Source organism: Emys orbicularis, chromosome 11, assembly GCF_028017835.1.
Source record: "Emys orbicularis isolate rEmyOrb1 chromosome 11, rEmyOrb1.hap1, whole genome shotgun sequence".
In the NCBI taxonomy this organism is placed as follows: Eukaryota; Metazoa; Chordata; order Testudines; family Emydidae; genus Emys; species Emys orbicularis.
Genome location: NC_088693.1, coordinates 49,880,952 through 49,908,170, shown reverse-complemented (window position 1 = coordinate 49,908,170; position 27,219 = coordinate 49,880,952). Strand labels below are relative to the sequence as shown.

General features: G+C 39.2%; 1 protein-coding gene across 1 annotated transcript in view; it reads left to right on the top strand.

Annotated features, from left to right (window-relative positions):
- Positions 1 to 10,479: 10,479 nt before the first annotated feature.
- The window catches only part of TFPI (tissue factor pathway inhibitor), a 134,066-nt gene continuing 117,326 nt past the window's right edge, over positions 10,480 to 27,219 (top strand). Inside the window, exon 1 of the mRNA XM_065413563.1 lies at positions 10,480 to 10,552. The gene's annotated coding sequence lies outside the window, so the exon portion shown is untranslated. The remainder of the gene's footprint in view (positions 10,553 to 27,219) is intronic.

Sequence of the window (27,219 nt, the reverse complement as noted above, 5' to 3'; positions counted from 1 at the left end):
TTAACATCTGCAATTCAAAGAACTTGCAAGTTCACTCATGCAGATAACCAAACTTGAAGACTCCACAGGCTGAATAGCTCCATATCATGGAGCTTAATTAGTACATACTTCATATGTCTATGTGCTGACGAATGGTGACAGAGTGAATGGCTTCTGCTTTCCCCCCTCTATTTATCTGTAGGACAGGAACAATGACACAGCTACGCAAGTTCCCCCACATTTCCACACCAATTTGTATACCCAGATTAAGAAGTGAGACAGGAATTCAGTCTCCATATATCTTCTCTTGCTAACAAGAGCACCAAATACTGCCACTTGTAGTGGTAGCTATGTTAATATAAATACCTATCCACTCAAAATTAGACTGAAACCACCAGCTTATTTCGTATAGCCCACAGAACAGCCATGCAATAGTAATGTTTTTTTCAGTGACTACTGAACTGGATTTGAACTACCACCAAGAGATATAAGGTTCCACAGCTTTTCACCAATTCCCTGAATATTCATTGAGACCTCTTCAATATAAACTCTTAAAATAAAGTAGTTCTGCAGAAACAGACAAAATTAGAACTCTTTAGTTAAGGTTTTTTTTAATTTTTGTTCATAAGGAAGCTGATGACTGTCCCTACACATCCATTATTGCACTCACTATATTTTATATGTAGAATAAAGAATAATTTCCAGCTATGCATTCTATTACAATTTAATGTCAAAAATAATAGCTGAGTTTCTCATTATAATAGAGCTCTTATGTAAAGCCATTTAGCATAATGGAAGCATGTATTAAAATTTACTAGATTCAGTAACTGCAGTAATAAATTTGGTAAGATACAAGTTATTGGTGAAAAACGGCATATTTCAAAATACAAAATGTAGTGTGTTCCTGGTGGCCACTAAAGTAAAAGCTAAAAAACCCAACTTATTGTATAATGTCTTGTGTTTCATTTTCCATACAGCTTAATGGCACTGGTAGCAGCCGGGACCACTATATACTCTCTGCACAGGGGGATTCAGATCTGTGCAAATATACAATGGCAGATCTATCAGCTAGGAGTGCAGAGGTTTCCTGCGTAGTGTTCAGGGCCTTCTGTTTTCCTGGAGGAAGTGGAGTTGGTGGGCAGTACTTGTCCCACCAGGCTGTTACATTCAAGCTGTCTGCAGACTCAACACTACATTGATTTCATGTTTGGAAGTGTTTCTTCATAATTTATACCATGAAGCATGATGATTAATTACTATAATTTTAATCCCAGGTACAGTAGTGCAACTTCAGATCATAATCTAGTTCATTTTTATTGAATTAGTATCGAGTTTAGTAATATGCATGAAACTCTCTCCCACTTTCAAAATGTGCACTGTGGTCTTTAGTTTTTATTTTATTTTATTTGCCATTAACTGAGTTTGTTTTGCAGGTGAGGTTTATCATTCTCACACCATTTTCTTGAAGAATCAGAGCAATCAAGAGGGCGGACATAAAAAGTAATTTCAATGTTTGAATCAACTCAAAACCATCAAAATTAAAGTAGTGATAGGCAAATGTCCAATCATGAATTAAAGTGACCTTTGCCATAAAGGCTGTCATCATAAATTGATATTTTAGTGGATGTCGCATCTCACTACACTACAGCTTCACTGTAATTTAACATAGGGTATTAGACAAATAGTGCTGATTGGACTCCAAGTGCCAATCAAATTTTGCTAAGTCACAGCAGGCTTGCTGTCTTATAAATGTAGCCAGCTATCAGGCTGCTCCAGATTTCCTCATGTCTGTGCTTACTGTGTTAAATACTTTTCACAAAAGGCTATTAACTTGGACCTGGAAGGGATACTTCCAGTCACGTTAGAATAATGTTCTAAAGGTAGTGCTGTTTATTTCAAGGAAAGAAGAGCTCAGCTTAACATTGACCCAGATTCAAATGGAGATCCCACCCAAAAGTAGTGAATTAAATTTATGTAACACACTAAGGGTTGGTCATGTCTATTGGGCACAGCCTATAGCAAGAGGTGGCAAGAAACTGCTCTGCCCCATGAACTTTTGGCCGCAGGAGAGAAGATTGCTGCCTGAATTCACCTGGAGGGCAGTAGGAGAGTATCCACTCCTGTACCTCTTTTTGGGTGTAGCCTGCTCCTCACCTATACTGTAGTTTTACTCCAGACCATGGTGATCAGGGGGAGCTAGGCCTTTGCCCCACATCCTTTGGGTTGCTGCGCATCCCTTGACAGCAAAGACTGTAATTGTGCCTGACCTTTGTGGGCCATGCAAAGGAGGGTGCTAGGGTGTCTTGGGTTTAAGATAAGAATGCAAGACCAAAGAGATCTGTGCTCAATTCCTGGCTCTGATAAAAGTAACCCAAAGTATTACAGGAAAGTCAATAAGGGCTTACTTCAAAGCCCATTGAAATCAATGGGAGCCTTTAGTGTGGATCTGGCCCTTAATCCTTCTGGGCCAGAGCCTCAGCTGATGCAAATCAAACTAGAGCCATTGGCTTCAATAGAGCAAAGCAAATTTGCACCAGCTGAGGATATGGTTGTTTTTGTCTTAGTATCACTTTTGCAAGGTAGAGATAAAAATACTCCCCATAACTTCACAGGGATGTTGAAGTAAAATCCATGAATGTCTACAATACTCAGATACTGTAGTATCGGGGCCATATAAACCATCTTTCCTATCTAGGTATATCAGGGCATTTATAGGTCATTCCTTCCACCCAGGGGCAGCTCTTGCTTTTTTGCTGCCCCAAGCACGGCAGGCAGGCTGCCTTCGGTGGCATGCCTGCGGGAGGTCCCCGGGCCCTTGGATTCGGCAGCATGCCTGCGGGAGGTCCGCCGGTCCCGCGGCTTTGGCGTACCCACTGCCGAATTGCCGCCGAATCCGTGGGACCGGCCGACCTCCTGCAGGCAAGCTGCCGAAGGCTGCCTGACTGCCGCCCTCGCAGGGATCGGCAGGCTGCCCCCACCCCAGGCACGCACTTGGAGCACTGGTGCCTGGAGCCGCCGCTGCTTCCACCCCATCCTTAGTGCACATGCAGGCATTATTCATTAGTTACCTGTATAGTGTAAAAATAGGCCTCTCATACAATGTAAACCTTTCCAAAATAAAAATGCTATTTTTCTGGTATCTCAGTAGATGTACAACAGAGAGTTTAAAATAGGAGCTGGTTTATATAATTTCCCCTTCAGATTTCTGTTTCCACAAGAGATAATTTATGTGAAAGTGAGGGAACTGATTTTCTAACTAGCTCATTAGGTGCAATTAGAAGAAAACTGTCCCTTAGGGTCAATATAACTCAGCCAAAGTAAAACAACTCATGTTGGAGGGCTCTCTTCCCTTGAGGATACTAATGTCATGCTAGCTTTTTTCCTGACATTTTTAGCAATTTTACTTGAAATTACTTTTTCATTAACTATAATGTTCTTGAACCTTAACTAGGACAAGAACACAACTCATTTTCTTACAGGGAACATTTGGACCTAGCATGCAGTTTATGGCCTTTTTAATTATTTTTCTTCAGTAAAACCCACCTACTGTACAATAAAAATTCCATTTAGAAAGATTTCATTGTAAAAGATTTTACTGCAGCCCCTGCTTCACTAGTTTGGTATTTAATTTTTATTAAAATACCACCATGGAAATTAGAACAGCAAGAATGCTGGATAGTGCAATGTCCATATTAACTAAATGGGAGCTGTGGGCCCATCTCAAGGGAAGGCTTGTGAATATAGGCAATACTGTAACATATCTAATATAGTAGTTAGTCATTCATTTCAAGTGATTCCTAAACAAAATTTCCAAGATATGTCAGGACAAGTTCTGCCCAGTCTCATTGTATTTTTGATTGTAGTCAGGTTTTATGGTGTACGAAACAGGTAGATATTGAGATGAAGCAGACTGCACTCTTTGCAATTCAAATCCACATTTACAAAAATAAAGCATTCATTGAGTTACTTGCAAAACATACATTTGTGTGTGGAAATTGTGTATTTTACATGTGCACATGGGGAGCACAGCCACCCAATTTGTGCGCATAAATGCAAAATCTTGCAGGTAACCTGATGTGTTCCTATTGTTGCAGACATTCAGTTTGAAAACTGAGACTGTTGTGGGGTTATTCTTTTCCTTCCCCACCCAGATATTAGAGCTGGTTTAAAAAAAAAAAAAATCTTGGATCTTCAAATCTACACTACAGTATTTTCTCAAGAGCTTTGCCCAATTCAATTTAAGTCAAGCTGCAATCGCTTCTCTATGGAGACTTTTCTGCAATTTAACTGATCTCCGTGTTAGGAAAATGTTCCTGATATTCAGCTTAAATCTTTCCTTTGTTCTGTTTTATGTCATTGCTCCTAGTAATATCCCCGTGGCCCATCTTAATTTCTACCCCTCCTTTGGGTTTCCATTTTTGTTCTGTCATTACATACTGAACACAACCACATTTCACTCTTACTGAACTTTAATATATCCCACCCTTATGTTGCTATCCCAGTGTTCCATGAAGTAATGCCTTGTAAAAATCAAAATAACTAATATGCAAAAAATCAAAATATAGTTACCACCTGAAAGCTACACAGAACTCTTTAATCAGTCTTTCTTCAACAAAACACTGCCTCTAGGTTGGCAAGGCTATTTACTTCGGGTGTGTAATAAAAAAGTGATTTGTAAATGCCTGATTTTTTTTTTTTACTGGCCATAGTTGTAACAGCTAAAAACAATTGACTTTTGATCCGCACTGGGTGTAAGTCAAATGGTCTTATTATTTTCCAATACAACTTAGCGTTTGTTTGTCTTCAGCTGACAACTGAGTTCAGCAGTGGGAGAGAGAGTTGATCTGCTCTGCTCTTAGAAATCCCCATAGTTGATGAATTTGTGTATTGAGAGCAGCACAGAAGATAGTTTAGAAACCTAGAGGTAAATACATTATTGATGTTCATCTGTTAAAACTGAACAGCCCAGTCACTCTTGAGACATGAACTTTTAGTTCAGAAGACACTGATTAAGGGGTTTTACATAGCTTTTGTGTAACCTCACTGACCTCAGATTTTGCATTGAACAGTAATTGCTATGCAGAAAGAAAGGTACATAATATCTTACCAGCCAAAACCAAACCAAAAATAGTTAAGTTGGCACTAAGCTTACCAGACATACTAACCTTTACTGAAAATTGCCTTAAAACATTATAGATAAAAGTATCAAACAAAACACAAGGCAAAACACTCCCACGCAAATTCTCTGCTGACACATATGGACAGAACTCCGTGAACCTGAATGGAATTTTGCCTCTTCAGACCATTAGAGAATTGGCCTTCTAAATCAGAGAGCCTAGAAATTCATAGGTAAGAATTAAATCAAATAAAATACTCCATTAAAGTCTACACATGGCTCTACCCCAGAACTACTACCCTCAGAACACCACTCAACTCAAGACAATTTCAACTATGTGATAACACTCATTTAATCAGTAACCTCAAGAATAAGGGGTAAATTACACTAGAGTACTTAAGTCCTAATCTTTGAAGTTATTAGCCAGGTGTTCTCAAGCTTTATATCTTAATGGAGTGCATCTTATGTGGACCATTTTGCCTCATATTTGCTATTGAACCTCAACTCCTGTTTGCCATTAAGAAACATCGCTGTGCCAGCTACAGCAATTGCCTATCTGGAAAAGGCATAGTACACAGATATTTAATGTATTTTTATCTAATTTGAATGTGTATGAGTGCTGCCCTTTATGATTTTTGAAAGTCTTTTTATTGGGCTTTAAACATACTGATTTCTAATTAGCCTATAGTGGGCCATGCACACTATAATGCACTTGTCAGCCATGCAACCTTTATTATGAACATGAAAACAGTTGTTAATACCTAAATCATTCCTCTATTAATCCCCCCAAAGCTAGTCAAAAACATTCCTAACCACTCATATCTCCAAAACAAATTACCTGTCACTTCCCACAATGTACAAACAATACCTGGAAATCAGATTCAAATTCTTAATAACTCAGACCTCTGATGTTCTTAACTGGTGATAAATCATTCTAAATGTTTGTTTGTCCATCTCTAAAATATTATTTTCTGAGATGATCATGATCATTTTCTAAATGTCTATACACTTTCAAATCAGACCACAGGCACAATTTTCAAGCATGGGAACCTTAACTCTTAGGAATTTGAGGATTAATATGTTCATAATCAGTAAATTATTCTGATTTACTGATTGTACTCATTCTGGGTACCTGAAGGCCACATGCATCTCGAACACAAGGGCCAACCAGCAAATCACTATCCCTTCTAAAATGAACCCTCAGCCACCTTGCTAGCCTCCTTCCTCTGCATCTCATCCATCTATAGCTAACGTAACCAGCTCTTCTAGGCTTTCTGCCAGGAATTTCTCCTGCTCCTACTTGCCCAATCCCTGATGGTTATCTGTCTGAGATGAAGAAGCAAGACAAGGCTACAGTGTTGATATCTTATATAGAAAGCCAGGCTGGGGAAAAGGGGCGGATTTGATACCAACAGGAATCCTGACTTGGCCTTGCCTCTGTTCTCTCAGGTACAGTGCAACCTAGTGGCCTCCCCCAAACCCTCGAAATTATACCGTCTCCTAAGGGTTGATAGAATGAATATAGTATGAGCATTTAGGCATGTAAAATGAGTATTAACAATATTTGCCTATGTCATGGGGCCAGTACCCCCACTCCATCACCCTGGGGTGGGGTACAGGCATGGTAGCCTGGCGGTTAAGTCAATATGGTTGCACTCAGCCACTGGGCTGCATTGGCCAATGTCCAGAGTCAATACAACCACCCTCGCCTGCAGGGGAGCACAGCCCAGCGGCTGGTGCCTGGAGGCTGTCACTGGGGGGGGGGGGCTGTGGCCCCAGTAGGGGTGCCCAGGCACACCCAACTACACCAGGCCCCAACCCAGGGCCCTAATAGCAGCAAAGTGGTCTGCCACTGGGTCAGCAGGGGATCCCACTGAAACACACTGACCTCATGAGGGTGGGAGGTACCACTCCCTCACCGGGTCACTTCCTATCAGCTTTCCTGCAGCAGTGGTCCATAGGGTATCAGGACCTCCAGGCTCCTCAGTGCCAGATGCTCCCTGGGGTTCTGATAGCAGCAGGCCTCTGGTCCAGGTCTCAAGCTCTTCAGCTCCCATAGGTAAGAGCTGTAATGGCTCCTGGACTTGCACCTCTACCGAGCATCCTTCCTCCTTGGCAGTCAGCCCAGCCTGAACTACACTGTTCCCCTTTTATACTGCAGCAGCAGTTGGAGCATGCCCAGCAGGGTCGAGGGGGCATCGCTTCGGCTGCTAAGAGCGCTGCTTTAACCCCTTCTGCTCCAGTGCGGGACCAGTCCACCCCGTCACAGCCTACAAGTAAATTTAAGAACCAAATTCCTGAGATAATTTGATTCTGTGTCTATGGACTGTCCAACTTATTTGTATTTTTTTCAAAACCGTTTTTTCTCTTTCCTTTGTCTTCTTTCTAGAATGATCATTTAAAGTCATTATGCAAATGATTACTCAGGAATTACCAGTGTAATGAGTAATGAAAACTGATTCATTTATTTGTCCCTTTTACCAGGAATAAAAGCTTACATCATCATCTAAAGAATCATAGAGCACAGGTATTAAACTTATCTCCCAATAACATTGCACATTAAGCAGGACTGTACTCTACCATTATCTGATAAATACAAGAAAGCTATTTTGTCACAAAGCAATATGAAGCATCCAGCTTAAACCAATAGCATTCAAGAAATTGAGAGTTAAATGTAAAGTACTGTTTCAAGATCAAGAAAAAAATCTGTTGCTTAGAAAGTGAAACAGAGAGATGAACACAACTAGGGCCTGATCTAAAGCTCCCTGAAATCAATAGGAAGACTCCCACTTAATTGATTGGTCACTGAATCAGACACATACTACTTATGCTGGGGCTCATCTCTATTTTCATTCATTGCCAGCTATTCTAGGATGCAGAGATGCCTAATCCAAATATCAGCTAAACTAGACAGTTATGTTTTGATTTCCTGCTCTGTCACTCTTGGGGACGGGAGTTGGGAAGGTTTAGTGAAGGTTTAGTATTGGAGTCTCTATCTAGTTTACTGATCATCCTAGGGAAGTTCCATATATACCAGTAGTTATTATCACTTGTACATAAGCAATAACTAGACACTCTATTGTTTACTTATGAATAAAGAAACATGAACCAGTTCATTTTGAGGGGTGAAGAATGAATTAGATACATGGTAAAAGGGCTTGAAATGACTTACAAACTGTGATATTGTTTGCACATTACAAATTTGCAACATTGGTCCAGAGTCCCCACTTTAATATTGAATTACTATAATATGCATTTAAGTTCTCATTCAAAGACGTGCAAGCTGCTGATCGGCTGGCTAATGTGCTGGCAAGTTGCCCATTTGTAAGAATGCTATTTGGTGAGCTATTTTAATTTAAATATGAAGTTGGAGCTATCTTTTTCTCATCTGTCCCCAGCTTGGCCCCCAGCAGCAACTCTCCACTCAAGCTAGTGTGAAAGTAGAATGAATTATATTGTAAAAATAGAATGGATTAAAGAAATGCTGTATGTACCTTTAAGCAGAAATAAGGAATGTTGAAATACAGGTGTCAGGAAAAGAAACATTAAGGCATAAACAATGAGTCCACTTAAGTTAATGGTGGAACATTAGCCGGAGATCTGTAAAAGTTAGTAAGGAAATTGAATATGTATGTATGTCTAGCCTCAGGTAAACTTGCCAGTTCTGCTTTCTTTATCCTCTTGTTAAGTTCGCGCCCTTTTTATCTGTGGGTCTTGTATGGTGTTCACATTATCTGAGTGTATTAGCAGAGCGCTGTGCTAATAAACAGAGTGGTCTAACAAATTGTGAGTCCTGAATCTAACTTTGACACTAGCCATAGCTGAGTAATGAAGTTCATTCCCTAGAGTATATAACTGGAGTATAGGGAAGGAGCTGGGGGCAGGGAAGGGGGATTGTCAATAGGCAAGCTGGATAGTAGAACCAAGTCATTGGTGTGGAGGCACATCTTCAGACCTTTACCCTAGAGTGATAGTACTGAGACAAATAAGAGAGAGGTGTGCCACTAAGCCCCCTTCTATTCACATCCTACACACTATTGTAATAATCTTTGTACAAAATCTGCCTTGTGAGGTATCATTTGAAAACTAATAACTCACTGATCATTAATATTCTTGCATGATGTACGAGGCAAAAAAGAAAATCTTGAGGAAAACATGGAGAGACAATTTAATAAAAGAGAGAATAGCAGTGGGACAGATAGAAAAGAAAATCAAGAAATGGAAAAGGGGAAGAAAAATCCAGCAAACATTCAGCTTTACAGCTGGCAAAATATATGCTATTTACTTTTATGAATACATTTTAACTTATTCTTAAATATATCATGTAGGGAATGCAAACTGCCACATAATTCATGTCAATAAATGTAAACATTCATGCAAATTTGTTGCAGTCCTCTGTCTCCTGGCCAGTCCTGGTCTCACTGAGAACCTTCAGCTAGAGGATGTACAAACAAAGTGCTTTACAAGCTTTGGCTCAAATCCTGCTTGCCTCACTCTCCCAGAGTGTCCCACTGAAATCAACAGTTGCATGAGTACAGAAAGTAAAATACAGGAATCACTTCACCCTACCTGGCAACAGTCCCTATTTGGCCAAGATTGTCACAGGTTTAAAATCTCATCCCACAGATGTTATGCCCCAATCAGTGTTCTAGGGATATGCAGCAATAGGTGTGGGAGGCCATTATTTTTTAAGTGAAGTGCTCCTTATCTGAATGTTCAGTGACTCCTCACCCTAGCCTTATCATTGCCTTTCCCATCTGCAAACAGCCATCCACCAGCTGAGCTGAAAGAGGCAGCTGGCAGGAACCAAAGGCCCTATCCAAAGTCTATTAAGCCAAAGGAAAGACTCCTATTGACTTTTTTTGGCACAGGCCCCAGCAAAGGGCCACTGAGCAGTTGAGACAAGCCTGCCTGCAGGCAGAGAGCAATGAGGAGAAAGAGGGCAAGTCAAGAAGTCATGTGGAGTATTGGGGTTGGACTAGGACAGGCAAGGTGGAAGGAATGATGGGAAAGGGACACATGCGACAAAGGGAGCCATAGGAGAACCAATGGCAACAGACCAGAGAAAGTGAAGCAACCTCCTCTCCCCGTTGCTCTTTTTACCCCTTCCAAAGTACAAAAACAAACCAAAAAAAACCCCATCAGATTCAGGTGGTTGTCCCTGATTTAATTGGAGAACTAACCAAGGCAACATCTTTATCGTGTTTGTAGGTACCAGAATGCTTCATCCATAACTGAAATGAATCTCTGAGGTGGCTGACAACTGTTAACAGCCCTATACAGCATAATAGCCGATACAGAAGCTTAGCACAGGAAATGAAGAATTCTTTGTCCAAATGCAACCACAGGGCATATTTAGCCAGGCAGAATGCATAGTAATCCATGCTGGAGTTTGGCCAGGCTGCTGGAAGAAGTACCCCTGCTCTGGTGAAGAGTGCTGTGGGATCTTTAATGACTGTGAGTAGAAAGAGTGTTGTGATTAGGTTTGCATCTACTACTCATGCTCTGTTTATTTTTAATTCAGTTCCCCTTTATGGTCTTTTACAGCACTCAGGGAAGCTTTTCACACCCTGAATATCCTTGCTGCTGATGTTGTGTTTTCCTTTAGGTTCAGCTACTTAGAATGTTGATGTTTTAATAGTCTCACCGTCTGCTCAATGTATATGATAAAAAAGATGTACTTAGAAGTCAGTTAGCTATGTATAAACTAACTGATTATCTGTATATAAACCTACCTGTATATAAACCTACCTGTGCATCAAATTTCCATGATTACTGTATTAAGATTACTGTAAACGTAAAATCCCAACATTGTAATAAATGTGTTAGTTGCTGAGTTATTGTGACTTACTATTTGTATTCTGGTAGCATCTAGACCAGGGATCGGCAACCTTTCAGAAGTGGCGTGCCGAGTCTTCATTTATTCACTCTAATTTAAGGTTTCGCGTGCCAGTAATACATTTTAATGTTTTTAGAAGGTCTCTTTCTATAAGTCTGTAATATATAACTAAACTATTGTTGTATGTAAAGTAAATAAGGTTTTAAAAATGTTTAAGAAGCTTCATTTAAAATTAAATTAAAATGCAGAGCCCCCAGACCGGTGGCCAGGACCTGGGCAGTGTGAGTGCCACTGAAAATCAGCTCATGTGCCGCCTTCGGCACGCGTGCCAAAGGTTGCCTACCCCTGATCTAGACTCTCTAACTGAGATAGGGACCAGTGTCTGCTTCAAAAAGCTTGCAGTCTGAATAGGCAAGACAAACAAATGGTGGGAGTAAAGAAGTATTATCCTCATTTTATAGATGTGAAAACAGAGGCACAGAGCTAAAGCGACTTGGTGGTAGAGTTGGGAATACAATGCCCTTTTCTCAACTCCCTCACCAATGCTCCATTCACTAGACCATACTGCCTCTGAACTGAGCAGAGGTTTTATTTTGTTTTTAGAAAAGATCAAAACATTCTGTCAGCATAATTGATACTTTAAACACACACACCAAGTCTTGCAGCCTTTACTAATAAATAGTTTGTTAAAAACGATACCGTCTTTCCTAGAGATAGTTAAACCAACTGAAATGTGTTACACTTGAAATATAATGGTGATAGACACTAATACATTAAAGAATTTATACAAAACTCACTGAAAACAATGAAAGAACTCCTGTGTTGTTTAAATTTTTGCCAAGACTGTTGTTTATGAAAGAAGTCACTGAAATGGGAGGTATTATTTTAAAATGATCTTAAAATAGGAAAAAAGATTTTTATTTAACTTTTACTGCCTGCAGTGCTAAACTGTCAAAAGCATTGCTATTTCCCCCAGTAATTACTATACAGGCTAAGTAATTATACTCTTCCCATAGCACCAACCTTTCACACGTTAGGGCTAGGTGACAGAGAAGAACAAAGAGTATAGCAATAGCATTATGAAGTGCTTTGAGTATGGATTTGTGTAATATTCTGTATATTTGCTCTTTGTGATACCTTTGGGGTACATGGCTATTAATTTTGGTAATGTTTTTGTCAGCATTTCAGTTCTCAAGAAATTAATGATGCAGTATCAAGGGAAGATACTGAAACTCTTAACACTAAAGGAAATGCATTTAGTATGCACTGTCCTGGAGAGAGTATAGGTATCTGTATAACACAATATCATGACACTTTATTATACAGAGTTCTTGCTAGTTAAAGTTGCTAGTTCTAGTGATCACAGTCAAATTTGTTGCCATCATGTAATACAAAAGGATATGTCAAGGAGGGTGAGGGCGGGGGTGGAGGGAGGGAGGGACGGGAGAACAGTCCCATTAAATGAGGAATCAGAGACAGTAAGATGAAAGGAAGAAAATAATTCACATAACTATCCTTTTTGTTGTTTTGATGTTACAGTGAGTTCTGAATTGCTGCTCCTTTCTGTGACCCAAGTTTGTTTCTTTGTTCTTTCATGGAATGAAAGTAATCTTTATGCCATTACTTTTGCAAAACTAATACAGATTTTTGTGTGTTTTATTCAAGTAACCACATCAAGCAGCTTCCAGTTCCAAATGCATTGAAGAAGCATTAGTAATGATCACTTTGATCTTTGATTAATCTTTTAACATAGCATTAGGTACTGTGAGATCTTTGGTAATGCGGAAGGACTAGCAGCCATGGATAAAGCATAAAATAAAGAAAATAGCTATTTCTTTAGCTCAACTGCCAGCATGCTTATGTGATAAGTAAGCCTTGAAATACAGTACCTGTGGCGTAAATGGAACAGGTATGATAATTTACAGAGATGAATGGTCTGTAATACTGAACGATTCTGCAGACATTACTATGAGCAGATAGGGGGCTTTGTGAGTGAAGAACGTAGTTGAGTGGGCTGAGGGTACAAAAGGGAAAGAGAAACTCTATGAAAGGAAAAAAGGAGAGCTGGGCAAATTTATTTTTGACCAATTGTTTTTCACTTGAGTAAAAATGTTTCATTTCAACTGATCTGTTTCAAAATGTTTTGTTTTGTAAAAGTCGAAACATTACAATTCCATTCAGCACCACTTTTAGAAGTTGTAGAAACCAGCTCCACAGCTGCTTTGAGCATATCTTCTTCCAGAGGTTAGTGGAGGGCAAAACAACACTGGGTTTGGAATAATGAGTATTGGTAATGTCACTGACGGTCTTGATGTGAGGAGGTGTACTGATAGGCAGTGTAAGGTAAAGTAAGAATGGAGGATCATCAGCACCACTAAAAAGTTAGAGCATCCCCAGCAATAAAACAAGATTGCTGATTTTTTTACTATAGTAAAAATATTCTGGTGATGACTTGAAGTAGCTGTTTGTTAGAGATGGATAATCTCTACTGGTTCAGTGGCTGAGTTTGGATAATCAGCCAGAAACCTGGGTGCTTGTCATGCTCTTTTTCCAAGATGCCTGAAAATTTCATAAAAAATCTGTTCTCACAGAATTCTGGCATTTCTGCCTCTGGTTTGTGTTTTGACTTTTGAGTCAATTCTTAATATTTCAACTAGTAAATCTCATCTTATTTATCTCCATGTGACAGAGTGCTGGGAATCAGCAACTGAACCCGCACTCTGGTCACTGTTTAACCAAGGGGGGCCTGATTAAGAAGAGGAGTTTCTGATTACCAGACCTGGTTGGGGCTGAGTAGCTGATGAGTTAATTAGCCTATTAACAAGAAGAATGGATAAAAGACCACAGAAAGGAAGTAGGGAGGGGTAGGGCTTGGTAGGCCTTGACAAGAGAGAGTTCTTTGGGAGAAGACACCTTTTCTCTCCTACCTTTAGAGAAGGGGCAGTAAAATTGGAGGTCATTGTAAATACTGTGACTGCAGTAATATGTTGGTGGTGGAGTGAAACACTGTGAATAAACTGCATGGTGGTATCTATGGGAGAGAAGGTCTCCAAGCAGTCTGTGTGAGGCAAAGAAGACAGGAACTGTGAGTGCCCCCAGTACATCCCATTACAATAAAACACGAAAGCATTCCTTTAACAAATGTTAATTATGGGTAGCAATTAAAAACAATCAGCTGTTGATTTTTTTTTTTTATTTTATTTTAATACTGAACACAGTTAAGGCAGAGTCTGGTTTTGGGTTTGTTTGGTTTTTTTTTTATTTTTTTGTTTGGTTTGGTACCAGCAATTTTCTGAATAAGACTTTATTTTATTTTTTTCCTGTGCTTGAGTATCTTTTGTTGTTGTTTGGCTGTCATGACCAAAGGGTTGACTGAAGTGTCTGAACATCAACATTGGGAATAAAAAGCTCCATTGGCGAAATGACTTGCTGTGTAGTGGGATAGCATACATTTGATCTTCAAATACATTCTGACAGTGATAAGCAGAGCTCCAGCAAGAGTTGCATATCGTCCATATCCTTTTAGGGTTTTTTTTTTCTTTTTAAAACCACCTGGTTGATTTCTGACTGTCAGAAAGAGAATAGTGATTCGTTAGTGCTATATTAATTTGAAGAGCTCCTGGAGAGAAGAGATGGGGGGAGATTGTGTATGAGTTACTTCTATAGTTTGAACTGCTGATTTTATGATTATGTCTTGGTTCTTATGCCTGGGAAAAGAGGGGAAAGGACTGAACTGTGAGTGGAAGACCTTAGACCTTTTTACTCTCATTTCTATCTCCTGGATCAGTCATGGCTAGTGTAATCAAGGAACTCATGAGATAACTTGCCCTGGAAGGAGGTTAAATATTAAAAATGAAAAAATCTTGCAAAATATGCATAGACCTTTAAACTTGTGGTTTCTCACTGCATAATGTTAATGAAACTGGGGTGTTGACATCTGAGCTACTTTGTTGTGTAGCTCACCCTCCCACATCTCCAACCCACAAATGTTTCTGAAGCAGTGTGACCCACAATACCTATCCAGAATTCAATTAGGATATTCATTTTTTTCCATGACAAGTCATCACAGCGACACAGCTTAAACTTTGCCTTCTCCACTACAAAATGGAAAACTTTTACTATGCTTCTATATCTCATGAATCCTCTATATCATTTGATCCTAAACACATAAATAGTTTACAAAGAGATTTAGGATGAGAAGTGCATATGGATGTATGTTATGTGACTGGTGTAAGAGCTAGGATACATCAGATATGAAGCAGGCATTTCACATTCGCCAGAAGTGGTTCATAGCTGCTCTGAGGAAGCTAACACAAGAGAGGATGACTCACTTTTTTAATCTCCTTGTACTGGAAAGAAATCATTATCTCTTTCACAGATCAAACTTGAGGCCAGCTCTGTGGTTCATCTCAAAGTCACTGAGCTTCAATTTCTTACTTTTTAACTTGACCACAATTTAAAATCACTCCAGCTGTGTGTGTGTTTGCGAAACTACTTAAATCCAGAGCACCTCATACTTTAAATCTATGCTTTTTTTAAAAGAAGATTCAGGGTTTGTTTTATTTTTTAATTATAACTAAAAGTAGCCCTGTGTTATGTACCGGGGATACAAGAACTCTGTCTGTCTGTCTCACGAGCCAGGGTGCCACAAATGGAAGTCCTATATACTTTTTTTCCCCTGTGTCTCCTGGAGTTGCTCCTTTTTATTGTTCTCTCAATATGGTCTTCACTTTCTACTTAACTACACATGCAGTCAAGGCAAAACCCTCCCGATTTGAATAGTTCAAATGAGATTTGGATAAGTATCTAAAGTTTTTGTGCCCTTATTTACCAACTTTTTAACGTCTGAGATTAATCACGATATCTTGTGACAGGAAAGAAATTTTCAAGGTTGTGAAAAATTGGGTAAAATTTCTTTATCCCACTTCTAATGTCTTAGGTACAATCCATGTCCAGAGAATTTATAATCTAACTTCTTGCAAGATCGGAAAATGTATCTATCTGAGGTACTTATAACCCCCATAACTGTAGTATCTGAGTACCGCACCATCTTTAATGTGAGGTAGGGAAGTACTATTTTCATATGGGAAACTGAGGCACCGAGAGACTAAGTGACTTGGCCTAGGTCTCACAGTAAGTCTGTGGAGGTATCCTGAGTCCCAGGCTAGCATTTTCTACATTGAACAATCCTTTCTCTTTCAAGAGGAAGGAAAGAACAAGTTTTCATTGTTTTTTGTTTTAAATGGACTAGTAAGATGAATTGTGTCAGGCACAAAGGGAGTCTTTCCATTGACATGAACTGGTCTAAAGAGATGCTTTTTGCCTTCTTATGCAACTGTAGCAAATGAAAACTCCAGAGTTTCCCTGTGGATGTTGTTTTCATGCAGCTTTACATGAGTTACAAGTTAGAGTGGGTACCCAAATGCACTGCCATGCAATGCTGGAATAGATTGCTAATATGTTTACTTTCTACCTATTGATGTAAATCCTTTTTGCAAGTGGCAGGATTTCTAGTATAATTGTATTTTTTGTAAAGCTCAGAGATGAAGCATAAGATGAATATCATTAGCACAATCTACACAAAGCATGAGTATATGCTATATAGCCTAACAGTTTGAGCATAGCTATTTTCTTCTATCTCAGTTAACTTGCTTGCTTACAGCTTTTTGCTTCACTTAGAGTGGCTATCAGCAACCAATAATTACTTTCAGTAATGTTCCCAACTCAATTTTCCCTGGAGTATTTTTTTCCTACCAGTAAAGTCAAATGTACAGCTCTTTTAGTAGATGCTTTATGCTCATTACAGAACTATAATTAGGACATTTGCAGTAATACAGTAGCTGTGCTACACAAGTTGCTGAAAAGGCAGACTGCAGTGGACTAAGTGTCAGTTTAAGGTTTTTAATTCAAGCCCTAAAAATATCTCCCATGTCCACTGGAGTCCTGACAAATGACATGAAGATGGGTTTTTGCCATGACTCAACAAGTTGCCTTATCAGCTGTTCTGAGTCATGATTGTTGCCCATGGTCTTACAAGAAGAAAAAAAGAAATAGCATCACTGGTGACCAGGCAGCAGCACGGAGAGGGTAAACTGCTGTGTTTAGACTGGATGATTGACTGTTTGCAATGTGGCAAACAACATTACCATGTCAGCTTCACCCCTTGCTCATGTATATGTTAATTTGATCATGAATGAATAGTCACCACAAGAGACTGAGAACCTGCCTAAAAGCCGGTCTTCTTCTATTCAATATATGAACATTGTCAGTCTCATGTCTTATAAAGCAGTGGTCTCCAAAGTGGGGTGCGCAAGAGGATCCTTCGGGGTGTGCGGCAGGAGGAGCGCCGCCAGAGCAGTGCCGCCGAAGCAGCGCCGCTTCGGCAGTTTGGACGGCTTTTTTTTTGTTTGTTTTTTAGTTTGGCAGTTCGGGCGGGAGTCCGAGCGGCTTTTTTTTTTTTTTTTTTGCTTGGGGCGGCAAAAATGGTAGAGCCGGCCCTGCGGCGCGGCAGGGGGTGCGTGCTCAACATTTTTTTACTGATGGGGTGTGCGATCAAAAAAGTTTGGAGACTACTGTTATAGAGGACTGTCTGGGTTAGATGGTACTTTACTCACAGGGGCATATATACAATATGTGTTTCTCGACAGAGGTTGGTCACTTGGAGCATTGGAAGCATATGTGATCAGACAAACTGAGCTAATGCACCACACTTCTCTGTCACCTCCCAGGCTAAAGAGTTTAAAAAAAAACTTCTGAAAAATATTTAGGAAACAAAGTAAATAAATTATTATCAAGGAACTAGTACTTTGAAAAACTGACTATTGAGGATATGGATGGTTTAGGAGGTTGGTCAAAGGACATCGAACCTTTTATCCTAGGCCTCTGAATAGAGCATGATTAGTGATTTAACAGCTGCTGGTATCTTGTGTGAAATGAATTGATAGTCTCAGTCCAGATCCTAGGGGGTATCACAAAAATCCCGTCCCCCTCTCTCATTTAAATTGTGTAGCCAAGACATGAATTTACCCTAGATATGCCCCTCTTGATCTGATCTGAGGCATGTGCATAGGACATAATAAAGAAACACTGTTGCTACCCATGCTTTACCTGCTCTGTGGATAGAGGGCATTTAATCTCCAAGGCGGGATTCTAAATCCATCCATTTCAATGCTATTTTAAATTAAAGAAAATGCACTTTCTTTACTCTCCACAGCTACTGTAGATTGTGTTTTATTGTCAGTGTCTACCTCAAAATCAGACAGTCCTGTAGCTATGGCTTATATTCAGCAACTCTCTAGATATTGTGGTAACTTATATTTCCAACAGTTGGTTGTGCATGGCAGTGATGAAAATACCTTGCTGGAAGAATATAAAGAGCTAAGTGTTATGTGTGCTGGTTTCTTGTATTTTTTGTCTTAGATGAAATCAATCAGAATAGTCATAGTAAATAACCTGGCCAGCTAAGTATGAACTCAGTATTATTGGGAAGTTCTATAAGGAGTAGGAAGCTACATAACCTCTAATTGATACAAATCTTTGAAGAGATGACCCTAAAGCTTATTGGGGCAAGGAATGGATAAATATGTAGCAAAAGACTAAAATGTACTGTGTGTGTTCCTGGGTGTTGTTATGTTGGTATTATTAATATTATACTAGCAGCTCAATAACCTTTGTGTTTTGGCACCAGTTTGGGTCCCTCAGCAGCTTCCTTTGGCTTTATTTCATTACTTTATCTACAGAGAAATTAACAGGAAGAGACATTTCCTCAGCACAAAGCAGCAAAGATTTTCAGCCTTTGGGGTAATATCTGGTGCAGTTTGAACTTATGTTTTTTTTTTTTTTTAACAAGATGTCACTGTTGTGGACCCTGCTTTCTAATGAAAATGGAACAACTGTTGCCCAGGTTCTGGCTATAAACACTGGAAACTAATATGTCTAATCTTAATGCATCTTACAGCATTCAAGGATTGATTATGCAGCACTCAAGTTGTGACAGCTACTGGCTCTTTGGGGGCAGAAGTGAGCATATTAAGAAGATGTGAAGGAAAACTAGCCCAGGAAGAACGGAACTGTTAATGTCTCAGCTGTTCTTACAGAATTTGTTGTTAACACCCCCTATGTGTTTTTGTGAACTCTATAGGATGCACACTAATCTCTGCAAAAACCTCAGGATAATAACACTCCTACTAGACAGTAGTCTGCTGTTGGCTCTATAAACAGGTTAGAAATATAATTTTCGGTAAACAGAGGACCAATGTGAAAATCTTTAAATTTTGCCAATAGCTAATTGAGCTACGGTGTTGGCTGCCCTTTACACTTTTCTCCTGGCAAAGTCAGCAATGCCTCAAGGTCTCGGAAATGCTGCCAGGGAAAGACATACAGTGAATAACATTAGCTGAAAAAATGAATTGAACTCTCAAGGCTAGAATATGCACTCTGCATTGCCAAGTATAACCTTTCTATTGCTGTACTTATATTTTGCTGTAATATTTGATTGGAAGTGTCTGATAGACTGATAAGATTTGACAAATTTTATACCACATTCTTGTAACAGACTGTCTGAATTCCAGTGGTAACATGAATGAGAGGCTCACAAATAGCTTGACGTGGAATACAGTTTTATAAAGTGTGGGAGACTGTTTTGCCTCAGAGCCCAGGTCAATTGCCTCGGGCTTGCAGGACTAAAATTAGCAGTGTAGATGTTAGGGATTGGGCTGGAACCCAGGCTCTGAAATCTGATGAGTGGGGATGGTCTAGGAGCCATGCCAAAGCCCAAAAGTCTATACTGCTATTTTCAGCCCTTCAGTGTGAGCCGGAGTCAGTTGACCCAGACACTAGGGTGACCAGACAGCAAATGTGAAAAATCGGGACGGGGGTGAGGGGTAATAGGAGCCTATATAAGAAAAATACCCCAAAATTGGGACTGTCCCTATAAAATTGAGACATCTGGTCACCCTACCAGACATTGAAACTTGCTGTTTCAAGATTTATTTAGTTTTTTGTGGTGTGTAAATGTACCCTTAGTACTTAGGCTTCTAACTCCTATTGAATTTCAATGAGACGTAAGCAATGAAATGCCTGTGGGACTTAGGATCTCAAGTCATTTAAGTGCTTTTGATCATTTTCCCCTTGAAGACTGAAGTTATGGGCATAAATATCAGCACTGCAAACAGCTCCTTTTTGCTGCTCCAGTGGTACAAAAGGGCAATAAACTCAGCTTCACCAAGCTCCTGAGGATTCCCCCCAGGTCAAGGAATCCTTGGGTAGGGTAATGCTAGGAGAGGCCCTAGCTGGCGAGTGATGAAAAAGCAGTATGTTCTGAGAGCTGCTCCTATATGATGATCCCCAACTACCAGAATGGCCCCTTAAGGCCATAGGCAGCCAGATCCAATTTAGAGCACCCTTGAAGCTACTCTCTGTTGCACTGAGGCCAAAATGGCCCTCAGCAAGCTCCATGATGAGGACAATGCAAAGTCTCCTTTGCCTCTCCAACATGAGCATATGATGTTATATTTTTAACACATTTGTAGTGAAGCTTCAATAAGGAAAATGTACTAATGATGATAACCTCTGTCAGTGATAATTTGCTCACATTTTTACATAAGTTTTCAAAGGACTTGGAGGGAAAATATTTCCTTGCCAATGAACATTGCTGTCCATGGTTAGACTGGGTATTATAATGAACTGTTGTCCTTGGTTATTGCTATAGCATATCCTAATTGCCTTCTTCCTTAGCTTTTTCCTCACAGCTTATTTTGATAATCAGACGGTCTATGACGGAAGTGGGAAAGAGGGTTATTAGAAAGCTGATGACAAATAATGGTCACAGTATAAGTGTAACAAAATATTTTAAAATCTTGCACCATGACTATGAAGGAGGTGAAGAAAAGATGGTCGGCCTCCACTACAGCATCCACAAACTCTTGATCAAGAAAACTTCTGTGCAGTTAACAACCTGGTCAAACTGGGCATGTGTGCAGCATTGACAAAAATGAGTGTTCACTTGGGGAGTTCTCAGATTATTTTGCAAAAAACACTTTGATTCAGATCAAGTTCTCTACTTGTGTGTGGCAAAATCCATTCTTGAGGGCATGAATGCAGTGTGTTCATTGCTTGTGTTTTACTTGCCGAAACTCCAGAGTCACTGAAAGGTGTATGAACCTGTGAATTAGATCCATGTCCATTCTATTGTGGAAGCCATTGGGATGGTGATAGGGTTACTTTTGTGGTAGATCATCAGTACTTCTCTCAGAGGGCAGAAGGTGCCAGTTTTTCATAAAGAAGCAATCATTAAATTCATGCTGAAGAGACCATCTCTGGCCTTAGACAACCTGTCCCCCAATCTTGAATGTCCAAATCCGTGGGAAGATTATTGAGAAAGTTGTGGCAAAGAATACCATAATAATTCTGAATTCTTCAGTTCTCTGACCCAAATTAGCTTGGTTGTAGGCCCTAATATAGCCTTGAAACTATAGTGGAGGCAGTGGCTGAAGATTTTCCAGTTGATGGATCAAGATATTTGGCCTGATTCTGGTCTTGCTTTATACAGCCTAGTCTCCACCAAAGTCCTCTCACTGATTCTCTTCCCCCTCTATTGCTCCAGTGTAAGTGGGAGGAGAATCAGTCCACAGGTGTCTGCACTGGTTCTTTAAGATATATCATTTGCCTTCAACAACACTGATCATGCAGTAATGTTTGAGGACCCTAGCAGGGGACCATGGAGTTATTTGATTGATGCCACTTTTTTCTTTTCGGTAGATATATTTTAAAGTGTAAATAACACATTGAGAACTCTGGACACAGGTGGAAGGAAAATTACCAGTAAGTAATTAAAAATAAATCATGCTAAATAACAAAATATACAAAGAACAAATATAGTATCAGCTATACCATTCATATGGATATGTGGATATCTGTGCATTCAACTGAGCCAAATCCTACATTTCTTGTTTCTTTCTAACCCAATGCTTAAACATGCAAAAACTTTCATCAACATCAGTGAGACTTTTGCTGGAGGATGGACTTTAGGATTTGACCTTCAGTGTTTTTAAGTAGTGTAAACTCATAGGTAACAAGAAAGAGGCATTCTTGTATGAATTTATTCAGGTTTTGTGTGTTGAAGCTCATGTCATGAACATGCAGAAGATGGCTATTTCAGTCCAACTGTAGTATATGGCAGCTGGACCCACTTCTGTCTAGCAGCAATATGATCCGTAGTTCTTGAAATTTACAGCTTTGCTGGGACTGATATACCGAATCAGGGTTCAGAAAGCACTGAATAAATGCATTGTTCTGCTAAGCTTGTGTGTCACTTCTCAAATATTATTATCTTAATGTCTTTCTATATACATCTAAGGAAAAGTTTCATGTTATCCTATGCCTTTATGTTCTAAAAATAATAATGTAATGGTGGCTGTTAGATTAGATCTAGGGGAGGAGAGCAGAGAAGTGATAATTTATTGTTCTAGCCAATAAAACAAGTATTATCTTAGTAGACAATAAAAAGGAGTGAGGACTGCGCTATGAGTAGCGATTTATGTGAACAATTAAGGAGTGGCAAGATATCAAAATGGCTTTCAAACAATTGATATTAATCGTTCAAAGTTATAGAAGCTGGTCAAAATTGCGGATCTCTTTATTATTTCGTAATCATTATTTAGTAGCCTACTCAGTTACTAAACATTCAGAGGTTAAAAAACCTGGACTTTCACTGCAAACTGAGCTAGTGAATTTTAAAGTGATCAGCTTCTAAGTTGAGCTATAGTCTTTTTTTCTTTTCTTTTTCTTTTAATATAGAGCTCTAGATATTTTAACAGACAGATTGGGGGTGTTTTCTGTGAAACCTGTCAATTTCTATTGCTTATTAAGATTCTTATTGTTGCACTCTTAAAAGTATTGAATGCTCCAATTAATTTGTGTATTAATCAGCTCCTGAGACCTAACAGTGCCAGGTGCTGAGCACCTCCTGTGTGGTCTTGAGTGCCCTGAAGTCCATAGGAGAGGGAGGTACTGAGCACTTCACAGGACTAGGTGCTTAGTGGTCCCTACAAGGATCTGTGCTACACCACATATCTATTCGCAACATTCTAATTAGCCTTCTTACAGTCATTTGGCACCTTCAATGTTTTCCAAACTAGATATCTAAATATTTGTTCTATTATATTTTAATCCCATTTGTATTAGGGAATGTGTTTCAAATCTGCACTGTGATTATTATAATGACAACATTTTGGTCTTTTTCTCTTCTATCTAGATCACGTCTGTGTGCACTGATGGCAGGATTATGGTCATAGTTAAGAGTTCAGTGCAAACTTCCTAATTCATGAGTCTAAATTGGGCACTATCCCATCAGCTAAATAATGCCAAAAAAGGAATTGTTTTCCAAGTGGATGATACTTTATGGATCTTGACAACAATAAAGATATAATCATATTTCCAAATCTTATCAGCCTGGAATGCATTGTCAGTAAAATAAAAATTCTAGTGTTACAGAAAATGGAGAATAAATTATTCTAAATTTGCATGTAACATTTAGAGGTCTTTACATACACATGCACATAACGAGAATATTATAAAACCATGTTCAGGCTTTGAAATAAATATGGTTCCTGGAGAATAATAAATTCAGTTTACAAAATGATCAGCTTTCTAATAGCAAAGACAACCATTGTTGTATTCTGAAGGAGGAAATCCAAATGGGTAACTTAAAATGTAAATGTTAAATTCTAGAATATAGACTGTGCAAAGAAAATAACAGCCACATAGTCAGAGATGAATCAATGACATTTTGGCTGGAGTCTGAAACAAATCTGTGGAGGATAAAGTGTTCTTGGGATGGGGTCATAAAGATCCCTGAGCTCAGAGTATAAAACTATAAAGACTAAAGCTGTGCAAAACTAAATCTCAGATAATTAATAACAAAACCAAGCACTAGAAAAACAAAATAAAACGAACAACAAATGCAGATAATGACAATACATCCAAAAGTTTCCCCCTAACTAGGTTTTTGCATTCCTTCATTATAATGTATCTATTAAATCTTTCCTTCACCAGACCATGCATCAAACTGATCTACAGTTTGTAATCCCATCATGCCTTGCTCGCACGGAAGTACTTGTACAACACTCCTATCTACAGTAAATTCAGTTTTCTTCTCTCTCTGCAAAATCACTCAAAGGTAATAGAACACAAGTACCTTGGCCCACATTGTATATACAAATAAAGAATAACATAGTCTCTGAAATCCTTTCAAGGGCAATATTCTACTAACCTGGGGGGAGCCTGCCTTTCCTCATAGATATGAACCCCAATACTCTGCATTTTTATGTTGGAATGCCACCATGTGCAGTGCTATAAATATAAACTATTGTAACACTGAAAAACCTGAACTGCTTAAAATAGGTGCCGCACTCAATTATTCTTAGTTTTTTCAAAGAGTGGTTATAATCTTAAAGCCAGTCAATTTTATTCTTCTTCTTTTGGGATAGGTCAGTTAAAGGAGCATCTGTTTTAACAAAATTAGAAATGAACTGCTCATAATATCTAACTAATCTTACAGGAATCTTACCTCTTGGGTTGTTGGTTTTGGTTTTTTTTTTCCAATTTATTTATTTTTGTTACTTTGGAATGCTTCCATAAAACATTTAATCTTTTGAAATATCAGATTTTGTTCACACCTTTCCTAAAATATCTTGTGTCCTGAAAAGCTAAAGCATATTTCTTGGAATTAATCATTATTCTTGCTTAAAAAACAACTGTTATTACTAGGTTCCCATAGTTCAGATGTTCTTTCCAACCAGTGCTATGCATGTTATCGTGAGATGTTACATTATACCCTACACATGGTAATACTAATAGGGAACATACTCCTTAACGATGTTTGCAATATTCAGTAAGATAGCAGATGCTACACATAATCTCAAAGCAGGAAATTTAATAGGGAAAAAAGCCATGAGGATTATTTTAACCTATGGCAATCACAAACTCTGTAGAGTTCCACTTCAGCTGATGTAAGCCCCAGAGTTAGAAGGCTTAAAGGAGAAACACGAAAAGCAAGCTCTAGCAGGCTTAATTTGCTTAAATTATAATTTTGCCCCTGTGCAATTCTGTACATGTTTTATGTTGTATTGTATGGAGTTAGTGTTCTGTTTTGTTTCGAAATGTTATTAAATGGTTCATGCAAACATCTATGAAAGCAGAGCAAAAGGTATAGCTGAGGAGAGTGGCTGACAGCGGATTCTGATTGGGTAGTAAGACCAAATTCAACAAAAGAGCGTGCTGTCTCACTCTTTTGGAGAAACCAGGGCCTCTGTCCAATGGTCATGCTTTGATCTGGGTTTTCTATCAAGATATTCCAGATCCCATCTGGAGCTCATTTGGTGGACCTAGCACCAGCTAAGCTGATAGAGCTGTCTTTGCAGAGCAGGGCACGATTGTAGAAGTGTCTTCTGTGAACAAGGACCTGGTGGCAGCAAGTCAGAGTGGGACATAGTACTATATTTTTCATGGGATGAACAGACTGGCTGAGAAGGGCCACTTCCTAGATCCCTCTTGACCGTGCCTGAGTCTGAGCGAGTGGAGATTGTTTGTTTGTTTTTCTGACTAATAGTTCTGGGCTTCGCTTCAGTGTGCTAGGCAACTAATAACTGGGACAGTGGGGTCAGCCATATGCTTCATACACTATTTGGGTTTTTCACAAATACAATGCATTTATGCTTGTTAGCTTGTTTGGCAGAAACAACCTTAAAAATGCTTGGGGGTAGAGGGGTGTTAAAAGTTAAGTTTCTAAAAGCAGGGTGTGGATAAGTTGTTAGATTGGCTTGAGCCTTCATTCATTCATTCATTCATATATATTAAATAGAACCCCTAGACAGTATTGAACCTGGACTTTACATCTGCTGCTGACACCTGGCAGAGTTGCACAATAATATATATAGATCAAAAACTATTGTTAATGTTCAAAACATTTTCAAAACTAACACTTGTCAGTGCAACCCTGTGTGTTCTAAAGCTATTGAAACTATTAAAGTAATCAGACAAGTTAGAAGTGGATGGATTTGACTTAGTTCTGTGAATTCCATTCTCAGAGTGTGTGTGTAACTGACCTCAGCAAATCATAATGTTGAGTGCAACAGTAAACTGTGTTTCATTGTGTCATTGGAAGTATATTTGTCAGTTAGTTTGTCCTTATTGCAGGTTCAGGATCACATTGTTCTGATGCACTGAAAACTGATTTTTCAGTCATGTGAGATGATCTTAGTTCTGGAAGCTTTCCGAACTTCAGGAGAAAACAACACTCTCACATCCAGCCAAACTGAGCTATATAAGGTGTCCTTCAAAATGCTGCTTAATCACTTTCTATCAGATTCTTGTGTCCTTTTCAGATGAAATATTCTTGACAAAGGACAACTTCTTGCCAGAGATGCTGATCACCCATTCATGTCATTTGGCGTTACGGATGCTCAGCACCTGTGAAAATCAGGAGCATAAACATGACAGAGAATGACCTCCCATCCTTCTCAGGTGCCCTATCACTGAACTCCCCCTTATCCACAGCCACGGTGCCATTAAGTACAATCCAGCCAATATGTTTGCATTTGAGATTGAAGGGTTTTTGCTAGTTGAGTTCTCATCATTCTTGACTAGTCCATAGTGTGTGTGAGGAGTTAGCCATTGGGTTGATGAGGGTCCTCGGGGAGAGGGTTTTATAATCTGCTTGTTTTTCATTGTATTAGCATATTCAGTTTTATTGTACCATTTCCTATTTTTCGGTTTTACTGCTCTCTTGTCAGTTTAAATGAAGACCTTCAGGATAGCCTGCCTACCTCCTGTTGTTTATTCTTCAGGCTTTCTGTTTATTGGTCTCTTTACACTGTAAGCATTGCTCTCATTCGTTTATATGAGTTGCTCGGGTATACTGGATTCCTATGGAAGCTCCAATCTCATATGCCCAGGTCTGCTGAAGGCCTGAGAAGATGGCATCCTTGTATCAGAGGCAAGTGAGTGGTATTCCTTTGTAGGAGACATGACATGACAAGTATATTGGGAAGAAAAATGTGCCATGTAGTATACTGGGAGTGTGGCAAGCTAACAGTGCTCTACCAGCAACACAGCTGTATGATCAACATTTTGCTATCTTGTTGGAAAGGCAGTACTTTACCTACACAACGGCTGCTGTCTAGGAGATGTTATATGTATGAATGGGTCATAAATCTCTGACAGAAAATAACATTGCTCTGTGAACAGCAGTGCAATACATCACTTGACCTGTCAAGGGTGCAGGAAC